This window comes from Elaeis guineensis, chromosome 7, assembly GCF_000442705.2.
Source record: "Elaeis guineensis isolate ETL-2024a chromosome 7, EG11, whole genome shotgun sequence".
Classification (NCBI taxonomy): Eukaryota; Viridiplantae; Streptophyta; class Magnoliopsida; order Arecales; family Arecaceae; genus Elaeis; species Elaeis guineensis.
The window spans coordinates 77,259,239-77,273,376 of NC_025999.2; positions in this window are offsets into that span (position 1 = coordinate 77,259,239).

Sequence of the window (14,138 nt, forward strand, 5' to 3'; positions counted from 1 at the left end):
GCCACATTGGTCGAAGCCCTTTGCCTTCAGAGGTGGGGGCCGTCGTAGATATTCCGCCCCTTCGATCTTCGCCGTAGAATTCGATGTGTCGTCGGCGATCGAAATGCAGATTCGACGACCGACACATAGATTCGACGATTGAAGCAGAGATCGACGATCGACGATCGATGATCAAGCCATAGATTCGTCGTAGATCCGACGATCGACGATCGAGCCGTTGGTTCGGTGGTCGACGATCCAGTCGTAGATCTGTCGTAGATCCGTCGATCGACGATCGAGCCGTTGCCGATCCATAGATTCACCGTAGATTCATCGATCGATGATCGAGCTGTTGCCGATCCGTAGATTCACCATAGATTCGTCGATCGACGATCGAGCTGTTGGTTCGGCGATCGACGATCGATCCGTAGATTCATCGTAGATTCGTCGACCAGCGATCGAATTGTTGCCGATCTGTAGATTCACCGTAGATTCATCGATCGACGATCGAGCCATTGGTTCGGTGATCGACGATCCAGTCGTAGATTCGTCGATCGGGATGCGTTGGTCGAGGCCCTTTGCCTTCAAAGGCGGAGGCCATCGCAGATATTTCGCTCTTTCGATCTCCGTCGTAAAATCCGCACATGAGGAGAGGAGAGAGGGGCGTAGGAGTCATACCTGCGATGCGTCGATCTCGGACTCCATCGTCGGGGCAAGACCCATCTATTGGTGGGGGGCCTGCTGGGTTCAGTAGGGGCCCGACCTTTCTTCCGTTTTTCCTTCCGGCCCGTGCCTTAAGTCAGGCGCCGGTCGGAAGCTCCTTCGTCTGTGCGCATGTATTTGTACGCGCGCTCCAGTAATTCGGCGTACGTCCGGGGAGGGTCTTATCCAAGGAGTATGTAAATCGGGACCCCCTTAGCCCCCTCTTCATGGATGAGATAGCCATATTTTCATTGAGGTCCCGAACCTCAAGCGTGGCCGCGTTGAATCGCGTCACGAAGTGTCGGAACATCTCATTTTCTCCCTGCTTGAGGAAAAAAAAGGTTGTCCGAGGTTTGTGGGGGCTTCCGACTAGTGCTGAAATGGACCACGAAAGCATGTTCGAGCTGACCGAAGGAGTGAATGCTTTCCGAGCGGAGGCCGGAGTACCAGGCCCTGGCGGCCTTACGAAGTGTGGATGGGAAGCCGATGCAGAGAAGGGCATCGGTCGCCCCTTGGATCGTCATGAGAGCCTTGTAGCTCTCCAGATGGTCAACTTGGTCAGTGGAGCTGTCGTAGGACTCCACATGAGGCATCTTGAACCGACTAGGGATCGGCTCGTCGAGGATGAGTCAGGAGAGAGGTTGGATGGTCCGAAAGTCGACGTCGTTCAAAGACTTCTGGCCATCCACCTGGAGTTGGGCAAGCCGACGGTCGATTTCTTCGAACCTGTGTTCGTAGTCGTCGGTCTGTCGGTGCCGAGAGATCCCGGAGGTGGAGTCTTTCGACGAATCTAAGAGGGAGGCGGACGATGTTCGCGGCCGTTTCTCTTTCCTTGCTCGTTCCAGCTGGGAAAGAGACGGTCGTCGGGACTGGTGGGTATCATGCCGTGTCCGCCTTTCCCCCTCTCGGTGGGAGTGCTGTGATGGCTGCTCCTGAGGAAGGGACGGAGACTAACGCAGGCGTCGGCGGCTGCTCCTGGAGGGCATTGGGTGTGCCGCCGGTTGCTCCATCGGCGAGTGCGGCAACCGGGTTGGTTGTTGTTGAAGGCTCTTGACCGCGTCTGTCAGCACGGTCATCTGCCGCACGATCATCGCGATCTGCGCCTCCGTAGTCACCACAGGATGTGGAGATCTAGGTTCCACCATGGAGGGTGGAGGAGAGGCCTCTTCCCGACGGGAAGAGTGCCTCGCTGATCCAGTGGCCCTCGATCGCTGAGCTCTGGTTCTTGTCATTTCGAAAGGATGTTTCGAGTTCTGTGGGGGTCGTGATCCCTATCTCCCCCTACCTGGCGCGCCAAATCTGTTGCGGCCAATCCCCTCATCGCCTAGTCATCGGGAACGAGCACCTGCAAAGGAAGTCCACACTGACCGAAGATGTCTCCGACGGGGACCCTCCGATGGTCAAGTCAGAGAGGAGACTAGGCAACAGTAGAAAAGAATCAGGAGAGCTCAGCGAGAGAGAGAGAGAGCTAAAGAGGGGGGGGGGAGTTCAGGGGTTTCGAAAGAACCTCCTCCGCAGCACTATTGCCTTCCCCGTTTTATAGTAGAGCGCGGCATGGCACCGTCATTAATGGCGCAGACAATTGGGAGAGTTGTCAAGTCGCCGGAGGCTGTCAGAGTCACCGCGGATTGTCAAATCGCTATGGGCCGTCACATCGCTAGGATTAATCTATGTCCTTGGCAGGACAATGTCCCAGGGCGGCTATGCCGCATGCCTTTGTCAGGACGGCGGCCCTCAGCAGTCGTACGGCGTTTTGGGTAGCCGACCGACCATACATCGGTATTTGGTTGTGGGATGTCGGGTGAAGACCCAGGGACCCTCCGACGGCCAATCTGGCGCGTTGCAAGAGTCGGAGGAGACTCTGTCGTTCGGCCAGTCGGGAACGGAAAGGGTCTGCCTGACCGACATACCTTCGGTCGGACAGTATCGGCAGTCGTCGGTCGTTGCGGTCGGTAGAGTCGGGCGCCGGGGTCGTTTGTCGGAGTCGTCCGTCGGTCGTCGGTCGGAGTCATCCGTCGGAATCGTCGGGGTCGTCGGTCATTAAGGTCGGTAGAGTCGGGCACCGAGATCGTCCGTCGGGGTCTGTCGGTATATCCCAACACATCCTATTACCCGGTGCGCCCCTCTTCGAGAATCGCTGCTGGTGCAAATGCCGTGTGATTAGAGAAAATCTCCCTCTCCCAAGGCAGGTCAGCAATCCTCAAGATCCAATCCACAGGTCTAAACCCCCATTCCTTCTCCATTAACTAACTCTTGGAATCCTTGGGAGGAAGCCTACCTACGGCGACATCCTCAAGGCTGGTCGTCCTGTCCATCACAATTATGCCTCTCAGAATTCAGCTAGAGGTAGATGGAACCAGAGCAACTTGTACTTTAATGGCTCTGCTCCTTCCTCTACGCCTAGCTTCGGGCTCTTTAGGAAGGATCGTTGTTTTAGATGTGGTGATGCGGATCACTTCCAAAGGGAGTGCAGAAACCTGGTGGTGTGCTTCAATTGTAGAGGGATACGTCATACCACCAGGTCTTGCAGAGTCCGAAGAGATCTCTACAGAAGCAGGGGAAGAAGGGATACCCGAGATAGATTGGCTCTGCTTCAAGCTTTTCTCTCGGTGGATGACATGATGAGGGAACAACTCGGCTATGCACTCTGCATCGGTATTGCGGAGGTTTCCACTTACAATAACAGAAGGATCTCCGCCGCATAACTCGCATTTGGCCTTCGTAGTCTGCTCTCCGGCTACGACTGGAAGCTGAGCATGTTCGGTAGAGATCATTTCGTTTGTTGATTTCCCAAACCACGTTGACCCTCCACGTATATAGGACGTTGGCCCTAGGCCCACTCTCTCCATCTGTGCCCCAGATTTCTGGCCCAAGCCCACTTCCTCCACGAACCATCTTCAAATTGTTGATCCGTTTAGCCCTCCGGAAGAATGCGGAGTTATGCCCACAACCAGGTTCCACAAAGATGATGGCAAGTCTTTGCGGGTGGACTTTAACTATATCTCTCCGATAGTGTTTGGATGTCTCAATTCTGGATGACACAAGGATTTATTCCATCTTATACCTCCAAATAGATGAAAAAGGCATGATAGGCCATCTTGATTTAATAATTCTGGTCAATCCTCTCATATTCCCATCTATCCTGATTTAGCTATTCTATGATGGACTATGGAATAGCTTATTCTAGATCTTTAATGAGCATTAATTACATCTTATTCTAGATATATAGAATAACAGAGCATTAATTGCATCTTATTTCTTCTGGAATAGCAAATTTCCAACCAAACAGAATATGAAATAACAAAGATGAATAGCTATTCTCTAAAAATTCATATTCCTATTCTAGGAATAAAAAAAGGATATCCAAACACTACTCCAAGTCTGATAATTGGAAATCAGGACCCAACCTTGGCTAACATGCAAGAAATCATGAAATCTCGTTGGATGTACTATAATAAAAAAAATTAATAAAAATAATTATTATTTAAAAAATTAATTTCACCATAAAAAGATTTTCGTGATGAAAAAATCATCAATCACTGGTCATGAAAAATGTATCGCTAAATATATAAGGTGATGATAGCAATATTTCATCATCAAATATATATTAATTATGTCAAAATTATATTTGTTATCTACTGATACAATATTTGGTGGCAATTTATTCTGTCCCAAGAAATTAAAAATTTTATCATGATATAACATATTTTTCATCACTAAAGATTAATCTCTAGTGAAGTAAACATAGTCATCATCAAAAAAATTAATTTCATTATAAAATAATTAAAAAAAAATCATCATGATAAGCATCATTACAAGTGTGTTGCTGAAACTATAAGATGATGATAGTAATATTTCATCATCAAATGTAGATTAATTATGACATAACTATATTCATCACTAAATGATACAATATTTAGTGATAATATGTTTCATCATAAGAAATTGAAAATTTTGTATCGATACGACATCTTTCATCAATAAATGTTAATCTCTACTGATGTTAAAACATTCATTATTAGAAATGTTATATTTTTATGATAAAATTATTTATCATAAAAAGTATAAACATTTCATTGCCAAAGAGTACACCATCATCACTAAAAGATTTTATAAGGAATCTTTTATGAAGTTATATGACGCAATAGCTTAGATTTTATGACAAATATTTTATTATTAAAGATTTTATAATTTTGTGATAAGTGATATTTCGTCATAAATTATTGAACTTAGTGATAAATAAAGTTGACCACTAAAAGAAACACCCTCTGAACTTTAGTTTAATTTCACTTACACCTCTTGTACTTTAAAAAGTATCAAACTGATTCTTCTAGTTATCGATATATTCTAATATGGTTAAGTCATTTATTTACTAACAAATGGTATTATCTTTTTCTCTCAATGTATAAAAATGCCCTCACTTGGGGATGGGCTTGGAGAAGAAAGAGGACGAGAAGGAGGAGAGAGCCACCATAGAGAAAAATGGCTTATGGATGGCTTAGAGGAGGAGGAGGAAAGGAGAAGAAGGGGATCACTTAGAGAGAAGGAAGGAGGGAGGAAAGAGGAAGAAGATGAGAAGGGGGAGGAGGGAGAAAGAGGAGGAGGAGGAGGGGCCATATGGAAGAGGATGGCTTATGGATGACCTAGAGGAGGAGGAAGGGAGGAGAAAGGGATCAATCGAAGAGGAGGGAGGAGGAGGAGGAGGAAGGAGAGGTGATGGAGAGATGGGCAGAGGTGGAGAGAACTCCCATAGAGGAGGGGAAATAGCTGAGGAAAAAGGAGCAGAGGAAGGAGGAGGAAGAAAGATGGATGTCGGCGATAAAGGAGGAGGGGATCAATCAGAGATGAGGGAGGAGAGAGGAGGGAGGAAGAGGAGAAGGAGACAGTAGAAGAATGGATGGAGGTGGAGAGAACCATCATAAAAGAGAAAAATAGATGAGGAGAAAGGATGAGGGAGAAAGAGATACACCGACGATGAAGGAGGTGGGATCAATCAGAGAGGAGGGAGGAGGAGGAGGAAGGGGAGGTGGTGGAGGAATGGATGGAGGTGGAGGAAATCATGGAGAAGGAGAAATGGATAAGAGAAAGAGGATTGTCAGCGACAGAAGAGGATGAGTGAAGAAAATACCATCTCATGACGATTCGTATGGATGCATAATTTTAAAATTTTATTTTATAAATCATTACATATATAAGATCTAGATCTATTCTATTGAGATTTGAATTTTATTTTTATGCGGATAAATTTTTATCGTGATTCGAAAATCATGGATGTCTTTTGGATTTTTTGAAGCCGCGCATGCATTCGGTCTCTACAGGTATCTACAAAGACTAATCATGATCAGGAGAATTCGAAGATCATTGGAGTGCTAGCTTCCTTGCAGATCTTTCTTCCTTCAAATCAAATCTAATTTTTCTTCTTTTTTTCTCAAGAAAGAAGAAGATGATGAACAAGAGGAAGGAAGGGCATCTCCCTCTTGGGTGGCACCAAGAAGGAGGAAAGGAAGGTGGGCGGCAACAAAGGAAAGGAGAGATGGATCTAATTGTTATTTTTGACATAATCACCAGTGACGCCTAGCAGCAAGTAGTCAATCCAGCAGAATAGAAGATTTGAACATCTAGGTTAGTTAACATATGATTCAGTTCTTCTATCATGAGTCCCGACAATATGGAGGTTATAGAAAACTCGTCAAACTCATCGTTCATCATATGTAAGATTAATTAGCTCGAGTTCAACTCGTGATGTCTCACGAAATTCTTTTCCATTAATCACATTGTCATAGCCACAGTCTTAAGAACTCAACTTCATAAATCATATAGGACTATTCCTCAACTATTAAGATGTATAGATCCCATTTAGATGCACATCCTACTCCTACAGCAAACCTACTGTATCCAACGTATACCATAAGGATCCATATGACTAGGAGACTAAGTAAACATGCAGTCAAACTACATTAACCTCACTGTGAATAGTCAAGGGTATCATTATTTTCTAATAACTACCTACACTCTCGCTCAGTGTTCCCATACTGTAGATTTAAGACTTATCTATCTTAAAAAAAATGATCCATACACTAATCTTATCGGATCACTCACCATCTCTATAATGATTCATCGATCAAAATAATTTAAAAATTAACCATCAATGATATATGTTTCAAATTCTCAACTTTTGAGAATATGTGTTATCATCTTATTAATTTTTTGATGATTCAAAGACATATAATAAGAATGGTATAAAAATTATCTATGTTGCCCAGCTATGCAACCTAAGAGGGGGGTGAATTGGTTTTTAAAATTTTAAAGTTAATTTAGAACTATGAAGATTAAATAACAATGAGCAGGATATATGTAGAGAGTGATTTAAGCAAGGTGTAGAAATTAGATGCAAGAATGCAAGAAGATAAAAAATTTAGAAAGAGAGCAAGTAAGCACAACACAAACAAACAAGATTTATATGGTTCGGTGCCAACCTTGCATCTACATCCACTCTCCAAGCTCCTACTTGAAATTCAAATCCACTAAACCGTATTCAACAAGAATACAACGTCGGTACCTCCGACTCTAGCTATCTCAAGCTAGAACACTTATTTTTAGATACAAGCAATCCAATATAATCGATTCAAGGTTCGGTCAATCTTTTCAAGTTTTAGAACCCTTCCAAAACTAAAGATCAAGACAAAACAGAGTATGTGAGTTAATCACATGAAAATAAAATTTAGCTCCTTTAATGAGCAAATAAAATTTTAAATGCACTTTACACAATAAGAAGGAAGCTTTTTATTTTCTCAAGGTGGTTGAAGACTTGAATGAGCTCTTGAGAGGTTGGTGAACTTGAATTGAAAGCTTCTTTTGCTTGAAGAGATTTTTTGCTTAGGACTGAAATGAATGCTTGAGAAACTTTTTTTTTGCTTCTTTTTCCCTCCTTTTAGTGCCTTTATAGCTTCAATAGATGGTAGAGAAAATCTGAGCTAAAATAGAGCCGTTGGAGATCATTAAAAGAGCATTAAATACTGCAAAAAGAGCTGAAAACTAGCTGTTATGAAAGTTTCCGTCACAGGGGTCGACTTATGGGGTCGACCTCTGCACAGGGTCGACTCATGGGATCGACCTCTGTGGCACAGAACAGAAAATCACTGTTCTATATCTTTGGCTGCACAGCAATAGAGGTCGACTCATGGGTCGACCCTTTTGGGTGTGCCAGCCAAAAATAGCATGCCGTTCAGTCCTTTTGACAGGAGTCGACTCATAGGATCGATCCAATTCTTTAAACTCAAATTTCTTCAACATATCCATCCAAAAAATATGAAATTACCTCCAATAGATCACAAATCTTCTGTTTTTGCTCTTGAGGCTTTCGAATCAGAACTTGATAAAATTATGATTTTACTCCTGAAATATAATAAATCTTTTTTCAAGCAAAATCATTAGTAACCCCCTCAAATGTGTTGTAATCATCAAAATCAATTCATGGAGTAACAATCTCTTCTTTTTTGATGATGACAAAATACTTGAGCAAAAGCAAAACATAACATATATAAAGCATTAATCAAGAATTTCAAATTTATGAAGATGCATCACTTAAACATTATAGCCAATTATTTGAATAAAATACATCATGAGTAGTTTGTAGATTAGTGTTAAGATAGCTTATAAGATTATTTTTTTTTGACAAATTTGCTTTGATAATTTTGCTTATTGCTCGATTTTAGACAAGTTTGCTTATTGCTCGATTTTAGATAATTTTGCTTATTGCTCGATTTTGTTCATCTACTCTCCCTTTTTGATAACATCAATTAAGATTATTACTCTACTTTTTAAGAAAAAAAAATGAAAGAGACTCCCCTCACTATAGCAATCATAAAGGATATTTCAATTTGCTCATATAGAAGATATTGCCATTCATAATATTTCATAACACATATATGAGGTATTTTTCATATCATATTAAGATATTTCAATTAATGCCATTCATAAAAATCAATCCAAAGATATTCATAGAAGTTAAAAGTATATATATGTATATATCCAAAATGTGACATAAGTGTCACAATACATATGAGTCAAGTCAAAGTACATAGGCCATACAAAAATTATGGATAAAAATACAACTATCCATGAGTCAATCAGCCAACAATTACAAAGGCATAAGCTAGAACCTAGACATAAAAGACTAACTATGCTAGATCTAATAGATATCATGGCTAGAGGGATCAGAATCTGAAGAGTCAGAGATATGATGAGGAGTTTCAGGATCAAGGCCAGGGCACGTCCTCGACCACGTCTGCCTCGGCCACGGGTAGAAGTATCGCATGAGCAGAAGGACGAGAAGATCTGGAGCCTGGAAGCTATGGACTGTGCTAGGAGAGAAAGTCTGATGGTGTCCAATTGTTCCAAAGCTCTCGTCATGGACTGCATCAAGGCACCAATCTGAGTAGAGACAGTCTCACTGGAGTCACTGAACTGTCTTCTCAAGAAGTCAAATCCATCCTCCAAAACTCTTCAAAGTCTAGCCACCTCTGCAGACAGGTTGGAGACCTCTGTGATGTCCTCATGCGCTGGAGATGGGCTAAGGCTAATACCTGCCTCTGCAAATCTAGAACTCTGCCCGTCAGTCTCAGAACACATCCCTCAAGCTCCTCAAGTCGTACGACTGAGCTGTGAGCATCTGAAAGATAGTGAGATATGAGGGATCAAAGTCTGATCTGAGTCAGCCTGAGATGTCGACCTCTGAGCAAAGACTGAGGTGGCAAACTACTGAGATAAAATGGAGGCAACATGCTGGGACATCAACTCAATCTGATCATCTGCAAGTCTGAACTCTGAAGGATGTACCCTGCTCTCTGACTGTGAAACTGAAGCATGCCTCCTCACTGACTCTGAGGGACCAGCCTCGTGATCAGATACGAACTGAATATCAGGAGATGCTCTGTGATCACGAGGAGGTGAAGACAGTCCCTCTCTTCTCTGCTCTCTCCTCAACACCCTTCGACCAACGCCATCAGTCTTTGAGAAACTCATGCGGTGCAGTGTGTGGCGGTTGATGGTGTCAGAGTGTGACAATTTGGTGACTGCCTCTCCCTCAAAACAGACTCCGAACCTCCTAAAGACAGGTGAGTGCCATACCATAAGGCAAGTGAGCCTTAGACCTGTTCAGGTCTCCCTCATGGCCTCAAACATCAAAGCAGGAAGGTTCAAGGGGGTCTGGGTGATCACATGGTACATGATGCAAATATCCCTACCAGATAAGAGGTCATGCCTGCCACTCCTAGGGATAAAAAGTTTGGTAACCATGTGATGCAAAAGCCTCATTTCAACTGAAAGAATTTTGCTTCTAATTTATTCAAGTTTTCAGTAAATACTCTCCCTAAAATAGCACTTAATCTTCTTCTTTGATTGAGAGTTCCATATGAGTATAGCCTTCACAAGGCAAGTGTAAGATTTGTCCCAAGTGCAATGGATCAAGAACTATGTTAACCCCTTTCACCAAAGATTTTACTGTTCCATTGCAATAACTCAAATTTAATAAAATTTCTGACCAAATCAACATAAGTATTTTTTTTTAATAAACATAAAACTTCCATCCTTGATTTTAATCTTTGATCCAATAGAGAACCCTTTTTTTCAAAAAATTTGAAATCTATATTCTTCTCGAGTTTCACTTTTTGATTGGAGAGAGGTACCTTGCTTGGACTGAGTGGAGACTGTGAAGAAGCTGGAGCAAGATCTGGAACTGGAGTTGGAGCAGAAGAGGGCTCGACAGTCATTCTTTTTCTGCGCACATCTTCCTCTAACCCTCGAACAGATTTTCTTCTCTGCGGTAGCTTTGATTTGGGAGCCATTTTGACAGAAAGACTTGCAAATAGCTTAGGAGAGTTGATGAGTGGTAGAGTGGAAGAGATTTTTAGAGAAAAAGCAAAGATTTTGGAAGACAGATCGTCGTTTGGAGAAAGGGTTTGAAGCTAGGGTAAGCTCGAACACCCAAATGAAGAAGAAAGAGAAGAGAGATTTAAATCCTAAAGGATGATTTAAAGGAGAAAATCTGGTGAGAAGAGAGATTTTGAGATGAGAGTGGAGAGGGAGGTGATCTTGTTTGGTGGAATGGGGAAGACGAACGGCAAAGGGGTCGGCTCTTTGCAATCGATGAAATCCTAATAAAATAGAGTCCGATTGATTTTAATAAAAAAATTACAAGATTACCCTAGGGTCGACTCATGGTAAGAAAAATAAAAAAATGATGGAAAATTTTGAAAAAGCTTGAAACTTGAAAGAAGGTGTCTATTTGAGAGATTGATTATTTGAGGGATAGTTTTGAGCTTTTAAGAAAGAGAGATGTGAAATTAGCTCAAAAATTAAATTGGTTCAATGAATTTTTGACAAATTGAACTTGAAATTAAAAGATACTCAAGCTGAAGGATCAAGGATTTCTAATTCTCTCCTAATTTCAAAAATCTGACTTCACTTAAGGCTTGGTAAAGATATCAGCCAATTATTTTTCGTATAAATATAATCAAAAATTATATTTTTATTTTGAACATGTTCTCTTATGAAATGATGTCTAATTTTAATATGTTTTGATCTAGAATGCTGAATTAGATTTTTAGTTAGATTAATAGCACTAGTGTTATCACATCTTATGGGAATTTCATTGAGTTTGATGTCAAAGTCCTCAAGTTGTTGCTTAATCCACAGATTTGAGCAAGCAACTTCTGCTACAATATATTCGCCTCGACTGTAGACAGTGCTATCGAATTTTGCTTCTTGCTAAATCAAGAGATTAAGTTAACTCCAAAAAATTGACAAGTTCACTAGTACTTTTTCTATTAATTTACATCTAGCAAAATCGACATCTGAATATCCTATTAAGTCAATTGATGAGTCCTTAAAATACATAATCCTGAAGTTTGTGTACCTTTTAAATATTTAAAAAAAATTTTAACTGCATTTAAGTGTGATTTTTTGGATTTGATTGAAAGCGTGACATAAACAAACACTAAATATAATATCTAGTCTACTAGCAGTTAAATACAATAAAGAATCAATCATCCCTCTATAAAGTTTTGAGTCTACATTTTTACCTTCTTTATCTTTGTCAAGCTTACATGATAGGCTCATGGGTGTACCAATTGCTTTGGAGCTCTCCATTCCAAATTTTTTGAGTAGTTCTCTTGTGTACTTGCTTTGGATGATGGAGATCCCTTCCTTTGTTTGTTTGATTTGAGTCTGAGGAAGAATGTAAGTTCTCCCATCATGCTATCTCGAACTCCCCCTGTATGAGCTTAGCAAAATCTTGACAAGAGTTTTATTAGTAGATCCAAAAATAATGTCATCAATGTATATTTGTATAACTAAGATATCATCATGATTTTTTTAATGAAAAAGGTTGTATCTACATTTTTCTTGAAAAATCATTATTAAGCAAGAATTTACTTAACCTTTCATACCAAGCCCTAGGTGCTTGCTTTAAACCATATAGAGCTTTGTTTAATTTAAAAATATGATTAGGAAAAGCATGATTTTTAAAATCAGAAGTTGTTCTACAAAAACTTCTTCAATAATATAACTATTTAAAAAAGTACTTTTGACATCCATTTAGAATAATTTAAAATTCATAAAGCATGCATATGCAAGTAAAAGCCTAATTCTTCTAATTTAGCAACAGGTGCAAAGGTCTCATCAAAATCAATTTCCTCTTCTTGATTATAACCCTTTTAACCAATCTTGCTTTATTCTAATTACATTTCATGTTCATTCAATTTATTCCTATATACCCATTTTGTGCCAATTACTGGATAATTTTTAGGTCTTGATACTAAAGTCCATACATTATTTCTTTCAAATTGATTAAGTTCTTCTTGCATATATTTATCCAATTATAATCTTTTTCAGCTTCATCTATGTTTTAGGTTCAAGATGAGAAACAAATACAAAATGATTGTATGCATCTCTAAGTGAAGAATGAGTTCTTACTCCATGTGTAGGATCATCAATGATTAGTTTTTGAGATATTGTGATCATACCTTCATTCTTTGGGTAGATCATTTGTACCTTGAGGTTGTTCTTGTTGTTCTTACCTTCATCATCTTGTTTGTTTTCATGTTCTTCTTATTTTGAATTGTTGAGTCTTTTAGGGTGAGCTCCTTCATCCCTTCTATAAGAGGATCTGCATCATCAATACCTTCATTCTTCCTTGAGGAAGATCATTAGTCTCATAAAAAATAACATGTATTGACTCCTCTACTACTAAAGTTTTTTGTTGAAAACTCTAAAAGTTTTGCTAGAAGAGGAATAACCAAGAAAAATAGCTTCATCGGATTTTGCATCAAATTTTTTAATCTTTCTTTACCGTTGTTCAAAATAAAACATCGACAACCAAAAAATGTAAATATGCAATATTTGGTTTTCTTCCTTTCCAAAGCTCATAAGGTATTTTCTTTAGAATTGATCTAATTAAAGCATGATTTAATATGTAACATGCCGTGTTAATTGCTTCCGTCCAAAAGTATCTTGGGAGGTTGCTTTCACATAGCATGGTACAGGCCATTTCTTCAAGGGTTCTATTTTTTCTTTTACTATCCATTTTGTTGGGATGTCCTAGGTGCTGAAAATTATGGTCAATACCTTTTTCATTACAAAATTTTTCAAAATCTTGATTTTCAAATTCGTTTCATGATCACTTTGAATATGTTGAATTGAAAAATCTTTTTCATTAGTAACTTTTTGATAAAATTTTGAGAACACATGAAAAGTTTCATCCTTATGTGCAAAAAAAAATCCATGTAAAACGAGAAATCATCATAATTATAAAATCATATCATTTTTCACCCAAACTAGTAGTTCTAGTGGATCCAAATAAATCTATGTGCAATAATTCTAATGGCCTAGAAGTTGAAATAATATTTTTAGATTTGAATGATACTCTTGTTTGTTTACCTAGTTGACATGCATCAAAATTTTATCTTTTTCAAATTTAATTTAGATAAATGATAACCAATTCTTTTTTAATAAGTTTTGAAAGTGAATGCATGCTAATATGTGCAAGCCTACGGTGCCAAAGCCAACTAGTCTCATTAATTTTGCATTCAAGGCTACTAGGCATTGCAAGTTTATCTTGAAAAGATCATTCAAATCTACATATAAATATTACCATATCTATGCCCAATAAATTTAATACCTTTTTCATTGGGATAGTTACTATCATAATGAAGATTCAAAAATAACTTTTGTACCCTTTGTCATAGAATTGACTAATGCTTAATAGATTATGTTTCAAACATCTACTAATAAAATATTTTCAATATACTTGGAGGAGTGATACCAATGTTACTATAACGATGATCTTTTCTTTGCTATTGTCTCCAAAGGTACCATCCCTCCATCTTTTGCATCAAGTGTGATGAAATGAATTCATCACGTCATGTCTTGAGCACCCACTATCAAATACCATTTTGATT